The sequence below is a fragment of the Toxorhynchites rutilus genome, chromosome 2 (assembly GCF_029784135.1).
Source record: "Toxorhynchites rutilus septentrionalis strain SRP chromosome 2, ASM2978413v1, whole genome shotgun sequence".
Classification (NCBI taxonomy): domain Eukaryota; kingdom Metazoa; phylum Arthropoda; class Insecta; order Diptera; family Culicidae; genus Toxorhynchites; species Toxorhynchites rutilus.
Window position 1 is genome coordinate 124916144 of NC_073745.1, and position 18913 is coordinate 124935056.

General features: G+C 37.2%; 2 protein-coding genes across 9 annotated transcripts in view; both read right to left on the reverse strand.

Moving 5' to 3' along the window:
- Positions 1-18531, reverse strand: part of LOC129767354 (speract receptor) — a 116000-nt gene extending 97469 nt beyond the window's left edge. For 2 of the 8 annotated variants that reach the window (XM_055768134.1, XM_055768126.1), the window contains exons 1-2: positions 18040-18526; positions 17645-17954 (exon numbers count right to left, since the gene is read on the reverse strand). The gene's annotated coding sequence lies outside the window, so the exon portion shown is untranslated. Of the gene's footprint in view, positions 1-17644; positions 17982-18039 lie in introns of all 8 variants that reach the window. The other 6 variants (XM_055768128.1, XM_055768130.1, XM_055768129.1 and 3 more) reach the window with 6 other exon arrangements.
- Positions 1-18913, reverse strand: part of LOC129767366 (reactive oxygen species modulator 1) — a 327366-nt gene that overhangs the window by 19436 nt on the left and 289017 nt on the right. The gene's annotated exons all lie outside the window — the stretch shown is intronic.

Consider the following 18913-nt stretch of genomic DNA (forward strand, 5'->3'; position numbering starts at 1 on the left):
TTGTGTTTCATTTGTATGACAGCCCCCCCTTTGAGTGGGGGAAGGACTGTCTAATCATCATAGACAGAGTTGCCAACTATAATTTTCAAAAATCAGGGAAAATGTGGAATAAAAATCAGGATAAATCAGGATAACTCGTTTTGGGATGTCCGGAAAGTTCGTGCAGATTTTTAGGAGAACAAAGGCATCATTTTCATAGACAGGCATAAATTTATTCAATTTTATGTGCACAGTTTTGTTCCACAACCTTTCGTCATGTTTCATACAGCCTTAAAATTATGCCTTAATTTTACACTATCCATAAAATCGAAGTTCTTGCCCTTGAATGAATTTTGTAGAGACTTGAACCTTACTTGAGCAAACTTCCACTTGTTCTTTCTTATGCATTTCCACAACTTTGCATTATTAGTATTGTGGTCCGTGATACTATGACTATGACAATAAATGGCATACATATTTTATGATTTTTGAATAATTTATACATTCGCTATCCAACTCTTGACGAGTAAAGTTCAGTGTCGGTATTGTGCGTTGCCACTTTTACTATTGTGCTTTTGGTATAGTGTACGAGTGAAGGTCATTGCTGTCCGCTTTCGAATTGACCTTTTGTGAAGTGGAACAAAGGAAGCAGCGCTCTTGCAGCTTGCAGCCCTTGGCGGCTGTTGAACATCGGCATAACGGGACCGCCATCGTGTGGCTGTCGTTAACGGGAATTATCACCACGTGACCGTGTGAGCTATTCTTGCGCTATTGTGTTGATCCATAGCGCGTAGTCTCGGTCTCTCCCTGGTTAGGGCAGTAGAGCGCAGTATCGGAACAACTTTTATATTAAGGTACACATATTTAATATTAATATTATTATTCAACTCATTTGTTCATTGCTTAATATTATCATCATATTTTTTTTGTTTGTTTTGTTATTTTTTTTTGAGATTATTGTTAAAATCAATAATAGATTAAAAATAAGACACAAATTTTTGTAAAATGGAGAATAGTGGAGAATCTCCAGAGATGGAGATCTCCGATAATGAATCCCATACAAGATCTGGGAAAAAACATAAACGAGTCCATCAAAAAGAAGATAATTCTTCTGGGGACGAATCTGCTCATCCTTCCAAGCCCCCCTCTAAGAAAATAGCAAGCCTCCCTTCTGAACCCCCTATTACTTTCAATCCCCCTCTCCCATTATCGAATTCGCTTCCCCCTTCTGATGTTTCCGATCCAACCCAATCCTCGTCCTCGTCCTCGTCCTCGTCCTCGTCCTCGTCCTCGTCTTCTCCGTCTGTTGTCTCCGCTCCACGTGTAAGAGTTTATCCAGAAGATGCACCTGGAACTGGTCCGTGGCCAAAACCAAAAGGAAAAAGCCTTAACGTGATTCAGATCATGAAAGATCTGGCCAGATACTCTTCTGTATCTTAAATTCGCAGGGTTAGATCGAACAAATGGCGGGTTGTCGTGAATGAACGGAAACACGCAAACGAGATTGTTGCTGACCAACACTTCACTTTATACCCTCCCATAACGTAGAAATTGAGGGGGTGATAACTGAAACGGGTCTGACGAGAGAATAATTTATAATTATATACTTTACAAAAATAAATCTACTAAATATCTATAACTCTGTAATCCTTGACATAAGATTCTAGAGGGAGTGAGAGAGAGTGAAAAAAAAGATCTCGCAAAATTATCTTTAATGTTCATTCATTCAATTGGCGTTCATTTTCCGTCATTGTGAACTGAAAAACATAATGGATTTTCAAGTGGAATAAACGCACTACGCATTTTAAGCATTCAAATAAGTTTTAACACGTAATAATAAATAATAAACGAAAGAAAGAGCACTATACAAGGGAGAACCGGATAGCTTTTTATGTAGGCTATTCTGACAGTTCTCATTTCCAACCAGGATCCTTTTTATTGTGATAACATAAAAAACTAAAAAATCAGGAAAAATCAGGATCACTTTAGAAAAATCAGGCAAAATCAAGTGTTTATCAGGATGTCAGGATACGAGCCAAAAAGTCTGGGAAATCCTGAAAAATCAGGAAGGTTGGCATCTCTGATCATAGAAATATTTATTGCACCCTAAAACTTTCACATGCCAACTTTGGTTTCGTTTGCTTGGTTAATTTCCGAGTAATGCAGAAATTTGTGTTTCATTTGTATGGCAGCCCCCCCTTAGAGAGGGGGAGGGGTCTCAAAATATCACGAAAACCTTCCCCGGCCCCAAAAACCCCTACATACCAATTTTCATGTCGATCGGTTCAGTAGTTTCCGAGTCTATAAGAATCAGACAGACAGACAGACATCACTCCATTTATATATATATAGATAGATAGACTAGCTGACCCGGCAAACTTCGTCCCGCCCAAAATTTGTTTATTGTTATCAATACCTTCAAACGTTCACGTTTTCTTACTAAGCGCAAGTACATGAGTCCAATCGCAGAACTGTTAATTGATTGATCTTCTTATCGACCCAGTTGAATTTACCTTTTACTATAAAATTCCTAGTACTTCTACCAAAACTCATCATTATAATAACAGATTATTTTCAGACACAGTTCTCGTTCAAAATTTTTCAATCTCTTGCAAATAACATGTTTCTCCGTTACATGGAATAAATGTTTGATACAGAAAACATGATAGAATAAAGATAGACCCCTCCCCTCTTCTCCCCTCAGAGAGGGGGGAGGAGTGTCTATTCACCATATAAACGTTTCGTGCCCCCTAAAATCTTCACATCCCAAATTTGGCTCCATTTGCTTGATTAGTTTTTGAGTTATGCAGAAATTTGTTTTTCATTTATATGACAGCCCCCATTATACCTAATTGGCGAGTAGTGTCGAATCACCATAGAATCATTTATTGCATCATAAAACCTTCTTCTTCTTCTTCTTATATGGCACTAACGTTCCTAGAGGAACTCCGCCGTCTCAACGTAGCATTACTTGCGTCATTTTCATTAGTACTTAGTTGAGATTTCTATGCCAAATAACACGCCTTGAATGCATTCTGAGTGGCAAGCTCTAGAATACGCGTGATCACAGTGCAAGTCGGAGGAGAAGTAATGCAGAAATTTGTGTTTCATTTGTATGACAGCCCCCCCTTTGAGTGGGGGAAGGACTGTCTAACCATCATAGAAATATTTATTGCACCCTAAAACCTCCACATGCCAAATTTGGTTTCGTTTGCTTGATTAGTTCTCGAGTTATGCAGAAATTTGTGTTTCATTTGTATGGGAGCCCCCATTAGTGAGGGGGGAGTAGTGTCTTCTTCTTCTTCAATGGCACTAACGTTCCTAGAGGAACTTCGCCGTTTCAACGTAGTATTACTTGCGTCATTTTTATTAGTACTTAGTTGAGATTTCTATGCCAAATAACACGCCTTGAATGCATTCTGAATGGCAAGCTCTAGAATACGCGTGATCACAGTGCAAGTCGGAGGAAATTTCTTTGACGAAAAATTCCCCCGACCAGAACGGGAATCGAACCCGAACACCCGGCATGTTAGTTATGACGCTAACCACTCGGCCACGGGAGCACGGGGAGTAGTGTCGAACCACCTAAAAATTTTTGTCCCCCATAAAACCTCCATATGCCAAATTTAGTTCCGTTTGCTTGATTAGTTCTTGAATTATGAGGAAATATATGCTTCTTTTGTATGGTAGCCCCCTCCCCCTTCAGACAGGAGACAGGAGGAGTGTCTATTAACCATAGAAACGTTATGTGTCCCCTAAAACCTTCGCATGCAAAATTTGACATTTTCTTGATTAGTTTTCGAGTTATGCAGAAATTTGTCTTTCATTTGTATGGCAGCTCCCCCTTAGAGAGAGGGGTGCAGTGTCTAACCACCGTGAAAACATTTATTGCGCCCTAAAACCTCCATATACCTAATTTGGTTTCGTTTGCTTGATTAATTCTCGATTAATGCAGAAATTTGTGTTTTATTTGTATGGCAGCTCCCCCTAAGAGAGGTGGGAGGAGTCACTATAGAAACGTTTCGTGCCCCCTAAAATCTTCACATGCCAAATTTGACTTCATTTGCTTGATAAGATTTGGAGTTATGCAGAAATTTGTTTTTCATTTGTATGACAGCCCACCCTAAGAGTGGGGGGGAGAGCGTCGAACCACCATAGAAACATTTATTGCATCCTAAAACCTCCACATGCCAAATTTCGTTTCATTTACTTGATTAGTTCCCCTTAGAGAGGAGGGTGGAGAGTCTAACCACCGTGAAAACATTTATTGCGCCCTAAAACCTCGATATACCTAATTGGTTTCGTTTGCTTGATTAATTCTCGAGTAATGCAGAAAGTTGTGTCTTATTTGTATAGCAGCCCCCCCTAAGAGAGATGGGAGGAGTATCTATCCATCATAGAATCATTTATTGCACCCTAAAACCTCTACATGCTAAATTTCGTTTCATTTACTTGATTAGTTCTCGAGTAATGCAGGAATTTGTGTTTCATTTGTATGGCAGCCCCTTTTAGAGAGGAGGATGGAGTGTCACCGTGAAAACATTCATGCGCCCTAAAACCTCCATATACCTAATTTGTTTTCGTTTGCTTGATTAATTCTCGAGTAATGCAGAAATTTGTGTTTCATTTGTATGACAGCCCCCCTAAAAGAGAGGGGAGGAGTATCTAACCACCATAGAATCATTTATTACACCCTAAAACCTCCACATGCGAAATTTGGTTTCGTTTGCTTGATTAATTCTCGAGTAATGCAGAAATTTGTGTTTCATTTGTATGGCAGTCCCCCCTTAGAGAGGGGGGCTGAAGTGTCTAACCACCGTGAAAATTTTTTTTGCGCTCTAAAACCTCCATATACCTAATTTAGTTTCGTTTTCTTGATTAATTCTCGAGAAATGCAGAAATTAGTCTTTCATTTGAATGGCAGCCCCCTCTAGAGAGGAGGGTGGAGTGTCTAACCCCCGTAAAAACATTTATTGCATCCTAAAACCTCAACATGCCAAATTTGGTTTCATTTGCTTGATTAATACTTGTAAATTCGTCTTGTATAAGATCATTTGAAAGTTTCTCTTATAGATATTTTGAATGGTGCGAAGTTGAAGTTGAAGGCCAATGGTAACGCATGCCTTTTACGTAAATATTATCATTCAAATTAGTGAGAATACGTGCATCTTATGAAGAAACGCTACGCGAAGTGTAGAATAATTAAATCTTTCACAAAATCCGACAAAAACGTGTAAGCAATATGAAATTTGTTTGTTTGCATCTGAGCGTCAAAAAATAGTTATGTTGACTTTAAAGCCATTTCCAATGGCAATTCTGGCTTTGGGAAGCAATGATACCACTTTCCATCAATTTCATTCAGTTTTGTATATCTTTCTTGGGCAATAAATTTGGTTTCAAGAAACTTTGTGCAAAATATGCATAACCTAACATAGCCTAACAAATAACAACACCGAGCCGAATACGAAAATATGTAAACTTTTGTACAGTATTACTTTGATGAAGGAACACATATTGCGATGTAGAAAAAATATATAATTGAATCTCCCACAGAAAAAAAAATCAGGGTTTGGCCAATTTTCGATTTCTTGATTTTGTCGATTTTTCGTAATTTTCTGGAAAATGAGTAAAAAATCTTGAACATTGTGGTTTCTTGACCGCCAGTGATCAAAAAACATCAATGGCTTTCGTCAAAAAAAATTGGGTGGTATATGCGCCCAACTGACATATACATGCAAAAGTGGAGACGATATACATACATGACAATTTCTTGCGGTTAGGATTGGATGAATATACGACTAACACATGTATCTAGTACGAATATTGCCATAGGTATATGCAATTTACTACAGGCAAACAAAACCACGAATGGCGGAAAAAGTTCGTGAGGTTATAATTATCTATATATATATGATGTTTTTATGATGGTATGACCCTCTGGAATGGAGAGGTGGTCCCATAAAAATAATACACATATTTCAACCAAACATGACAATTGAAAATTTTCGGAAAACTCTGGAGGAAAATGGGAAAATTCGAAAAATTCAACACGCATATGTTCTACAATTATATATTGACAAGCGTTGTTAGTCCATTTGATGTTTGCGGTAACGAAATTGATCTTCGTTCGAAAAGGGAAATGGATTTCAATGTGATAAAACGCACTCCTATATCGTCTTCTAACTATATCGATAAAAATGGATCGCCGAATGTGTTGAATTGTCCGATTTAAGGCTGTCTTTATTCTATCACATTTTCTGTATCAAACATTTATTCCATGTAACGGAGAAACATGTTATTTGCAAGTGTTTGACAAATCATGAACGAGAATTGTGTCTGAAAATAATCTGATATTACGATGACAAGTTTTTGTAGAAGTACTAGGAATTTTATAATTAAAGGTAATTTTAAAGGGTAGATTAGAAGATCAATCAATGAACAGTTCTGCGATTGGACCCCTGGATGTTATAACGAAAAAAAATTTTGGGCGGGACGAAGTTTGCCGGGTCAGCTAGTTATTATTATAATCTGACTTTTGGGAGGGTATATAAATATTTAAAATAAGTGGTGGTGATGATAAAGAAAATTGCTCCGATGGGATTCGAGCTCCGGTTGTTTGGATGATAAGCAATAGCTATCTCACACGGCTATATGGAATATAATTATAGAGCACTTGAAAACCGTACATATAATACGAAAAAGATGCAATCGGATACGTCATTCCAGGTCGTCTATTGTGTTTGAGTGAAAACGTCTTGAAGTTCATATAGAAATGATCAATTAAAGTTCAATACTACGTGTTTTAAGTAATCAAATAACATGAAGTAGAATTTTTTACTCAAATATTAATTATTTAAAGCTTATTTGAGGTCTGCTGATATGATAGAGATTAATTAGCTTCCCTAAATCCCCATATCACCATTAAAAATCGACACTGTATATACATCATCGAGGATCAAATTACGATCTAATATGATTTACTGTTTTTACAATTACAATTTTTTGCAGTATTACATTGATTAATTTTAAACGTTCATGTAACTCACGAACAGGGTTGCCATAATAAAATATGTGTTTCTGGTCTCAAAAAATCTTTTTATCTGTGTTTTTTTCTCAGGAAATCTGTATCGAAATATTAGGCTGTCAAAAAAGCCCTGCGGTAATTTTTTTGAATTTTCATTTGTTCATAAAATTAGTTACAATCATCTGTTTTAAGTCAAATATGCGCCGTTTTGATCGATGACTTGTTCCCAACGAGATGCCAACTTCATAATACCCCTGTTATAGAAGCTCGCTTCCTTATTGGCAAAAAACTCGGATAGCCAATTTTCACAGGCCTATTTTGTGGCTAACTTCTGACTACCTAGCTCGTTCGCCATGGACAACAACAGGTGGTAGTCACTTGGTGCAAGGTCCGGACTATACGGTGGATGCAAAAGAACCTCCCATCCGAGATCCCGGAGCTTCTGGCGCGTCACCAAAGAAGTGTGTAGCCTGGCGTTGTCCTGATGGAAGACAATGCGGCCTCTGTTTATCAAAGATGACCTCTTCCTCATGAGTGCTACCTTCAAGCGGTCCAGTTGTTGGCAGTACAGGTCCGAATTGAGCATTTGGCCATAGGGAAGCAGCTCATAATAGGTTATTCCTTGACAATCCCACCAAACACACAGCAGAACCTTCCTGGCCGTTAATGAGGGCTTGGCCACCGTCTGAGCCGCTTCAGCGGGCTTCCACAACGACCGTTTGCGCTTCACGTTGTCGTAAGTGACCCACTTTTCATCGCCAGTCACCATCCGCTTCAGAAACGGGTCGATTTTGTTGCGATTCAGCAGCGATTCACATGCGTCGATACGCTCAAAGATGTTTTTTTGCGTCAACGTGTGTGGCACCCATACATCGAGCTTCTTTGTGAATCCAAGCTTCTTCAAATGGTTTATAACGGTTTGATGATATATCCCCAGCTCTTGGCCGATGCTACGGCTGCTACTATGCCGGTCTTTCTCGGCTAATTCAGCGATTTTGTCGCAATTTTCGACGACAGGCCTTCCGGAGCGTGGCGCATCTTCGACGACCTCTACACCAGAACGAAAACGTTGAAACCATCGTTGTGCGGTGGAAATGGAAACTGTATCGGGTCCATAAACTGCACAAATTTTATTGGCAGCTTTAGATGCATTTTTGCCTTTGTCGTAGTAGTACTGTAAAATATGTCGGATTTTCTCTTTATTTTGCTCCATATTTGCGACACTATAACTCACGAACGACTTAACCAAACAAAACACTGTCAAGGACTATATTATAGCGCGCGAAATACCTTTCCAACAAACTATAGTATGACTCGATACAATGAAAACAACTAGAACTACGCGCTTACAACGACACCTCGCGGAAATACCGCAGGACTTTTTTGACAGCCTAATATGTATGAACCCTTTGGGGTTGTTTGTCTGCTTTCAGCCACCACAGCAAATAAGTATACTAATATTATAATTTATGCAGTTCACACTTTTTCCAAACGAATTTTGATGTCTTGTGAACTTATTCACGGACTGAAACGATGCTACTATGAATAATAGATAACGGTACTCAGCATAAACAAAAGTTGTCATCCATGCTTGAGGAAAGGATTAATGGAAAAATCCATGTATTGCGGCACTGTGTATATGTAATGAGCATTATTCTGTATGTTTAAATAGAAAGATAAAAGGCGAAAGACGCCGAACTAATTATTTTTGTGACACATGCGAAGGATATCATACGAAGAAGAATTATAGCAAATATTTTTTTAAACATAAACATAAAAACAATATTTAGTGAATACTTATCAGAGGTTTACAAAAAATATAGGAATCTTGTTTATCTTTCATAATCTCACAAAGTTATACATCATTGCTTTTTCATGTAAAAATAAATGCGACCAGTACGAGACACTTGTCGAAATTTAATAATTCCGTAAAGGGTTAAATTTCAATCTTCAATCTTGAAGCATAATCTTAGTTTTGGTATCATTGATTGGCATAGTTATTATTTGACCATGTTGATGGTATCCACGTAAAAATTCGTATTCACTGTGTTTTAGTGGAAAAAGGATACACAGTGTTATTTATTTATTGTAAAGCTAGCCGATGACGAAGACTTTTGCATCTTTTCGCCTTAGATTGAACATGAGAAAGCAGTACTTCACGCTACATATGAATGATAAAATGACACTCATTCATACTGTTTCGAATGCTATTGGAATAAAATTGATGAGTTGGAGAAAAATATTATTGTGATCAAGCCGTAACTAATACTGGATCGTTATTTTGAAAAATCTATAAATCTGTATGAAAACCAAAAAAATCTGTAATCTGTATCTACAGATTCTTGGTTTCAAAAAGTCTTAAAAATCTGTATAAATACAGATTATTCTGTAGATATGGTAACCCTGCTCACGAACTGCATCAGCCTGATATGCATATATGGTTTCGTTTAGCTCGATTTTACGATTTAGTATATCATGGATTTATTTAGATTTTAGATGGATTTAGTATATCATAAAATCGAATTATGACCTAATCTGTAATGCTAATAAAATCGAATATTTTGCATTTTATACGATTTTAGATATATACAATGTAAGCTTTGATCGACATTACATATGATTTTTATTCGATCCCACTTTATATGCGACTCAGAATATGCCAAGTTTTGCGATTTAATGTTTGCTGGGTATACGCAGTGCAGTGGTGTATTTGACACTGAGGACACTAAGTAGAAGGGACACATTCGCAACTTAAAATTGCATCGGATGAATGTACGAACGGTATTTGCGATTTTTGTTCTGGTCTCGCCCTGCCTGTGAACCGTCAACGAGATTTTCAAAATTATGAACTTTATAGTTTAAATCCTGCATAATATGAAGTAAGACAAGAGAAACCGTCAATTTCATTCAACGCTCGGACCAGAATTTTTTTTTTTATTCGAGACCAAATGTTATTCTCGTCTTCAGATATCTACATATGCTATATAAATTGAATAATGTTAATATAATCCACTTTCCACTCAATTTCAATTTTACTTCGATTTCGAGCGATACAATTTTTCCCGGGTTCGCATCCTCCACGTATGAGTGAGCGCCTTAATGACTCATATTTGAGCTGTAACCTTCGTGCCACTTCACCAACCACCAGCATCCGATAACTGGCCTCTTAATGGTTAAGTTACACCACCAATAGCACGGATCCATGGTTTCTGGCAATTTAAACACCCATATAAACTGTCAACAATAAAATGGCAAAATATCAAACTGGAAGCTCAATCCGCCTGTGAAAACCGCAAAAATTCGCGAAGGCAATGGACCGTCGTCGCTTAAGCGGTGCCCATCGGTAGGTTCACTCTTATGGGCAAAACGATGTCTGACGGGGGCCCGTAAATGTCTCGCAGACCTTGCCACTCAACAGAAACTGTAGCGACTGTAGCCGACAACAGCAAGACACAAAAAAAGAACAAAATGCGAGACACGAGTTTTTCGCAAATTCAACCGGCCACAAATGTAGGTCTCTTGCAGAGCCGGTTCGCTAAAACTGAATGAATTTGAAGGTGCTATAAAACACACAAGCTGTTTTGGGGTGTCGTTTTGGCTGTGCGTAAATAGCATCGTCTGACGACGATGGAGGTATGAGATAGTCAGCTGTTTCCGCCGCCGCGCGAGAGATATACACGTTTGGTGGGATGGGAAACTGAAAATAGGGAGATCATTTGTGTGTGTTTTTGATTTTCTACGAGAGTTCCATTTCATTCAAGTTGCAACATTGATAGAGACTTTATGGTAATTTATGGTATAATGTAATACTTTCGGATTGTGTGTCAAATTGTCAAACACAACAAAAAATCAAATGGAAGGAATTTCAAATTTAACGGTATGCATATTGAGGGGTTGTTTGTGAATTGTAACCTAATAACTATTTTTTGACTAACAAGTACTCGAACTATTGGAATTCGTAATGATTCACAGAACGCATCGTCACACTATAACACACAGCCTCGAAATTATCGAATTTAGTCAATCTTTGCGACATCAATTGCAACGAGTGATAATCAGAAGATGATAAACGATTTGTGGAATTTGTTGTCTGAAATGTACCTTAAATAAATTTTAGAGTTCTATATTTCCATGAATGGCTATCAATGGATATTTATTATGAATTTATAAAAAGAACAGTGCAAAATGACAAGAATTTTAACCGATGTTTTTTTGTTCCGGAAGTCACCATTTCGATGAACATCATTTCTTTTCAACTTGATTTTTTACAGGATCGGTAATATAGATTTTAATGATTCTTTGACTCGAGTTCAGTAGGGTGAAATATTATTATCAAGAAGAAGAGGGGATATAAGGAGATTGAGACAACATTGATAATCATACACAAGACATAGAGGAAAATGTCGAAACATGTAAACAAAATATAACCTAGGCAATGTATTCCACACTGGTACCACATTGGGCTTTTTTCCTCGGGTCCGAATGGGGTTTTCTAAATTAGATCACTTCTTTTTTTTCGATCGCACAAATACAAGTGTCACTATTTATATTTAAAGCCGAATAACAAACAGTAATTTATAATTTAAATGATTATAATGTTTCTCAAAATATTCTTGTTTATGTTCTATACGTTCTTATACATTCCAATTGATTGTCAAAGCATTTTTAAATTCCGCTTGAGACACCCTCAAACACGGTTTTAGAATCCATTTACAGCCTACGAAAATCGTTGACTACGCAATTTAATTTTGACATATAGAAACAAGTGGAGCCATTTGGTACCAAGTCAAAACTTTGCAACATACAGTGGTAGACATTTGTTTAGCCGCAATCTATTTTTCCTCAATATTTTTCAAAATAAGTCAATTCTTTGTACAGTTTTGTTCATAAAAGACTATTATTGTTTATTTTCATCGAATTCATTCTAAAAAAAGTATAAATTCATTTTTTGTTTTCTAAGTAATTCAAATATATGGAATCAGGGTGGACATTCGTTTAGCCGCATCCTAAAATGTTAATAAAAGAAAATTTGTGCGGCAAATTTCGAGTCCAATCGGTAGCTAATATTTAGAATGTCCACATCCATCTCGTATCACTTTGAAAACCCGATTTGGCATCGAGTCAGACAGCTTTTAAAGTGTTGCCATATTGATTATAGCCCAACACTTCTGAATTACTGCCTCGAGTCTGGAAATGTTGTTAAATTGTCATCCGTTTGCATAGACCATCTCGGCCAAGATTCTCCATACGTTCTCTATGGGATTGCAATCGACTGCAAGCAGGTCATTCAAGAAGCGGAATGTCCTTCTCGGCAAACCATGCCTTCGATTGCTTGGAAACGTGGATCTATGCATAATCCTGCTGAAAAAACGACATCCTCGGTAGCGTTATTCTCAATATGGCCAATCAAAACGTCCTCCAGTAATTGAATATACTTTTCGGAGTTCATTCGGGTGAAAATGAAACAAATGGGAATCTTTCCGTGATAGGAAACGGCTCCCCACACTGTCAAACTTCCGCCCCCAAAGTTTCGCTTCGATCTCACGACATTCCGTCGACTTAAATTGTACCAATAGTAACTGTAACAGTCCAAATTGAACTTTTTTCGTCGGAAAATACATTCTCCATACTTCATCCTCCTAGTTTCCATTCCATGTATTGCCGGGCGAAAATAAGATGGTTCTGCTTATAGGTGGCGGTCAGTTTCGGCTTCCCTTGAAGTTTCTTTCACATGATGTTTGGTGACTCGTTTAAGATGCGCGCAATATGCCTCTTCGTTACTGGAACATCCGATTCTACCATAATGCATGAGCAGGACATCGTTTCCTGGTCGTGTCTTATTCGTCCTGTAAGACGCAAAGTAACTTTGGTGTTCCCATTTGTTGGTCGTTATATCCCATATTTCTGGCACTATCCAAAGAAATCCCGTACCACTTTCTCAGATCCACCAATTTTTGTTACGATCGAGCGGTTAGAAAACTGTTGTTCACTGAATATCTTTATTATTTTCCATACCTCTTCCGTCAATAGAATACCTTTCGCCATTCCTTCAAATTCTACGTAAATCACTAATCTGACTAACTTCTTACGTTGCACATCTAATATTTATTTTGTAAATTGAACATTCCCAAGTATTTTTTCAAAAAACACAGAAAGGCTTGGTGATTATGCGAAAACTCGATTTTTATGCCCTGCGGCTAAACGTATGTCTCGGGAAAAACGACGTTTGAATGTTTATATCCACCGATGCCGCCTTGTGTGTGTGTGTGTGATTGTGACGCACGTCCTTTCAATAAAATTGACTTAAATATACTACCACTACAGCAAATAAGTATCCCGATAAAAAGAACATTCCTAGTTGTTTTGTAAGTGTTTCAAGTTTTTTTTCAAGTGCGGCTAAACGAATGCCTATCACTGTATGACTCATTTATTCTTTTCAGTGACGAAATAGTCATTAGTTTGAAAAGATGTACGACAGCTTGCATTGTCTTGATGAAGAGAGACCCGTAGGCGTTTGTTTATCTTACTAATTTCACTGCAGTATTCAGATTAACGAATGATTGTCATTCTGAATTGACTGTTCTACGTGTCTCTAACCATACTGTTGTGACACGACCAGTTTCTCTAGAAAAAATGTGATAATTTGTTTCGAAGCGCTTTTAATCGATTTCTGTTTAGTTTCCGATTCATACACATCATTTCACAAGAGCATCCTTTCGAATTTTGTCAGATTAAGTGGAATCCAAACAGAACGAACTTTTCTCATGGATTAATGATCTCGCAATACGTTCTATATGCTTGTGGCATGACGATCGTACCTGATTAACTTTTAATCTGCGTCAATGTTTTCGACATGATATGTGATTTCGGACGACCCTTCAAGGCTTTCGTCGATAAGACAACTTCAACCACGGTTCAACTCATTATATCTGTATCATGACAAACGATTGTTCTTCATCGCCAAAAGAGGAATGAAATTACCAATAAATTTCATGTAACTAATGTAACTTTTTTCTGGGTGACACATAATTGTCGAGTGACTTCAAGGCAGTATTCTAGTCTAGCAATTGAAAAAAAAATCAAAAATGTTTTTTTTATTTTTTAGGCATTCAAGAATACACCCTAGAAAGAGTTTTTGAAAATCCCATTATTTACCGAGAGCCATTTTAGCGATGCGGTATACAATCTAGTATGGTCATAGCATTTAACTTCGAACGCGTTTTTTCGAAACTAGTTTTTTCAAATAGCGTACACAATATTCCATGTTCTATTGAACCGATTTATGTCGAAAAAATAATTCAATCTCCAACAGTTACCAATTGCTTGCTTTACTAAGATCATTGAAACCAAATATTTTGCGTCCATTTAAGCTTGAGAGCTAACCCATCCGAGAGTTGGAACAGAATTCTCCAATTTAGCGCCATCCAAAAGGTTACACCATTTTATCAACTTGGGTACAAGAAAAGAAACAGCCATATCATAGTTTGCGTCCCCATCGAATTCAAAAAATTGTATGTCACACTGCTCCATCTAATTTTGAAAGCTCAAATACAAGAACGTGATTATTGGGTTACAACCCAATGAAGTAGTCTAGAGGCGAATGAACTGAAAAGTTTAAACCCTCTTAAAGCCAGAAAAGAAGAAGAACCCAATGAAGTACATATGAGGTGGAACAGTAGGAAAAGTATACTTGTGTTGGTAAACAAGATATGGTGTCGTCATTATTTGCATTCAATATGAAATTGAATATGGAAGAAACGAAACATGTTTAAATAACTCACGGTTTACGTTATGAACAAAATTTTTCATGAAATCATGTAACTGGTTGTTTTTTTACAAGATGATAATGATAATTCGGAATAGCAACATTTTCAATGTAATGTTACTTTATTAAACTTTTTTTTCTCAGATCAGATACATCGATACTCCACCTATAATTCCTGCTCATTGGTTAATTCAGCTATGAACTTTTGGTTGTAACTCACACCATATCCATAAAACTAATTATTGAAACGAAATGTAACCGGAAAACCTTTGATTTCTGAAGTGGTCGTTTGATAGATCTAGGTTAATTCATTGTATAGTATAGGCCCAAAATAATAAAAATGTAATGTCATAATGTCACTAATTCTTGAGCACAAATGAACTAAGGTCTTCTAGAGACAATATGTATTCAAACCGCTTGAAGTTCTCCAGAATTTGAAGTAAAAGACCTGTCTTCAAACCTGGCATCACTGATTACAACCCAATGATATAGTGCACACACTGCTGTCATTCGGCGGTGGCTACACCTTACATCTATCGGCTTTGGCACAGCTGTCACTTTTGATTCCTTTCTCATTCACGACTCCTCAGGTAACCACGATCGAATGAGCACACGTTCTTCTTTTTATTGTTTGTTACGTAATCTTAATTTTCCTCAAGACATTATCCGATATATAACCAAAATAAAACGCAGTCTCTCCATCGCCTTAAAAATATTTTGGTTAGAAGGATGTTAAGCACATGTAGATAGGCGAGCGGGATAGACTCAAAGGCTATTGACATACATCCAAAATTAATTTTATGCACACGTTTTGGCATCCTGATTTCTAACATTAAATGAGTTTAAAAATAACAAAAAATTTGCTACCCTCCCATACTGGTACAGCATTCATATAATATGTATGCCATATCAATATAAGAGCAATGTGAGAAAGCGAAACAAGAAACACATTGCAAAAGCGCACGCATTAACCTCCCTGCCTCCGACCGAAAAGGATATAGGTCCACGTTTATGTTCTCCTGTTTACTCTTAGAAAACATTTTTCATGTAGTCTTTTAAAATCCAACATAATTTTATGATGTGGCGTAACATTCTCACGTATTTACGCAACAGCATTAGTAGCTATATGGATAGAGTAGTCGTGTAAAACAGCCTTGCATTCAAGCCGATTTTGGTTGGACATCGCTGGCCCTTTTTTTTTGGTTACAATACCAAGCTGGCGTCCAGTCTGAGAGAAAGAGAGGTGCTTTTATTTGTTCATTTCACCCTTCTGCGCACGGAAAAGCATTTTTTCCGTCAAAAATGATTTTTTCTCCTGCTTTTGAGTATAGGCTCAAGAAATAGATTTTGGGATACCTCCACTTCACTGAAAAATCGGTAAGAAGCTGATCTACCAATCAACTCAGTCACTTAAACTAAAAAGACAACCCAGGCGAAGAAATTGTTACAAACGACGTACGTGGAAAGGAGAAAATTGATTGCAGCCGAGTATAGCAGCTATCATAAAGTTGTTGCACAACCTAGAATCGACCATGTCGGATTGAAAACACTTTCAACTAATATAAAAAAAATTCCAAAACCGAAAATAAAGTACAGTACAGTAAACAATCACTGAGAGAACAAAAATAAACGATAAATAATAAGTGAAGAAATAAATAATCTACAAAATGAACAAAAGGATGAAAGGATAAACAAATTACTAGAATTTGTTTAAAAACAAAGATACGAAACTAGTAAAACTAAAACTACAAGACCAAAAAAATAAGAAATATACTAACCCTTTGCGTTCGTATGTCTGGTCTCTGCTTTTCGAAATATAAAAAAGCTGCTACATTAAGCATGTATAATAAGTGGTTTGAACGATTCAAACGATTCGTTTGAATGATAAAGAACACAAAAAGCCACCGAAAAATAAAAATCAAGATACAGAATTGAAAGTTTTTACTATCACTTCACATCACTTATCATAATTAATACATTAGAGCTGGGCTATGACAAGATCAAGATATCTTAAGATATTCTTTATGTTCACTGAAACACGAAAGTGTTTGAAAACAGCAAACCATCACTTCACCATTTGGATCAGAATCTGAAGAATATCCTGTAAAAGCATTCCTTTGCTTAAAAGAGTCTTTCATTAAAAAACAATGCGAATTTAAATACAGCGCGGACTTGATTATATAGAGTTTTCGATTTCTTTTCACTGTATACAATCGAATCCTGTATATAATCGAGTCAAAATATTTTTTTTATTTCTTTTTTTTTTCATGTATTTTTTTGTTTTTTGAAAATAAAAGAAAAATTTGGTTTTCGATTCATCCCCTTAAAGTCAGAAAACACATTTCTCACATGAAAAAAATAAATTTACCCAGATTCTCTCGGGAGGTGATAGACGATCATATTTTATGAAAAAAATCCTCCTACGCATATGTTCGAATTTCAACAATGACAGAGTTATAGATCTTTTTTTTTGTTTTGGACTCTGTTGCCTCAAACTGGCTCTACATTAAAAAGTACGCTACGGAAGACGATTCTGATACTTTCATTTGGAGGACGAGAAAATTTAGTACAGGATATAGTAGTGGAAAAACTAAATTAGTGGATTTTAATAACATTTTGAAAATGAAAAATTTAAAAGTTAATAATTTTTAATGTGTTATTATTAATTTTATCCTAAAAGTTTATATTAAACTAGATTGTTTCTAGATTGTACAATTTTTTTCTGACACCCAACTTCTATCTCTCTTAATTTGGCTGCAATATCGATATAAACAATTCCTGGTGAAAACTCAAGCTAAATCTTCACAAAGTTGCTAATTGACAAATAATATCCACGATTTCCGGTCCAGTTAAAAAGCTCAAACTCTCAATCTCACCTTAATGAGTACAGAACTGGCTTCAAATTAATTTTGCGTTAGACAACAGCGTAGACGTCTAACAGCGCTGGATTCCTCTTCAGAGACTGAACTTAAATGTTCATTTGTGACACATGTTTTCGGGTCATGTCACGGCATCTTTTTTTCCACACAAACGCTCTCCACACAACAAACCACTGCAGCAGAAATACAAAATCCCCGAAATTATCCAGTCGCGGATTGAAAATCCATTCCACTTTTCAGCATTCTCAAGGCTGCCCTATGCCGCGCGATCGCGAGCGCGACGAAATGTCCACGCGAACTCACACTGCTGCAGATGAAGAAAAAAAACGGAGAACTAAAATTATAAAACTAGAACACATCGACACTCTCAACGTTCAACAACCGATCCTTACCAACGCAATCGCTTTTTACTACACGCAGATATCTGTCTGCTTATTTTATAAATATAGCTTCACTTTACGGCACATTGGCACACTACAGACCCCCAAAAATTGACGAAATCATAAACAATATATATTTCAAGAGCATTGAACTCTGCGCTGAAATGAGTGCGAAACACGCAAAATATACCTATTTTAAGACAGCAACACAGAAGTCTATCATGGATTCACAAAACTATGCCGATTCGATTTTACAACACACAGGGAATTTACAGGAGTGCCAAAATTGCACAGGTGAAAGTGAACTGCACTTTTTCAACTTCAACGCGCCGCCCAACTCAACAACTGCAACCACCGCCGTGCGGTTGCAACAAACACACGCAGATCACTCGATCAACCATCTGTATACCTAATTGCACCTTTTCAGCTTGAACCGTCCACTTGTCACACTACCACTTCATGCAATAAAACCTTTAAAACACGTCCGAACCCGGAGAAGTCACGCGACCAACTGAACGTTGTCGTTCCAATGCAACAGCTCCCTAGGCATCAAAATCGTGACACAAGTGAAAACTTTTTTTTTCGCGATTTATCTTTCTCCGGACGAACCGTCCCCAGCCGAAGCACGAGCATAACCGAAGCAGAAGCAAACAAACAACGTAAATACAAGCAGCCTCCTGCGAAACAGTAAAAGCCGCGACACGAGTATCGAATGCCGCTAAGAATAAATACGCTTACGCGCGGATAACGTTACAATGTGTAAACGATGCAACACAGAGGAACACACGAGCACCGGCCATGTGCTCGCTCGGGTACGGTTCGGCTGCTCGGTTGTTTCCATTCATTCCATGCTTCTTTGGAGCGCAGAAATGCAGTTGCTATTGCT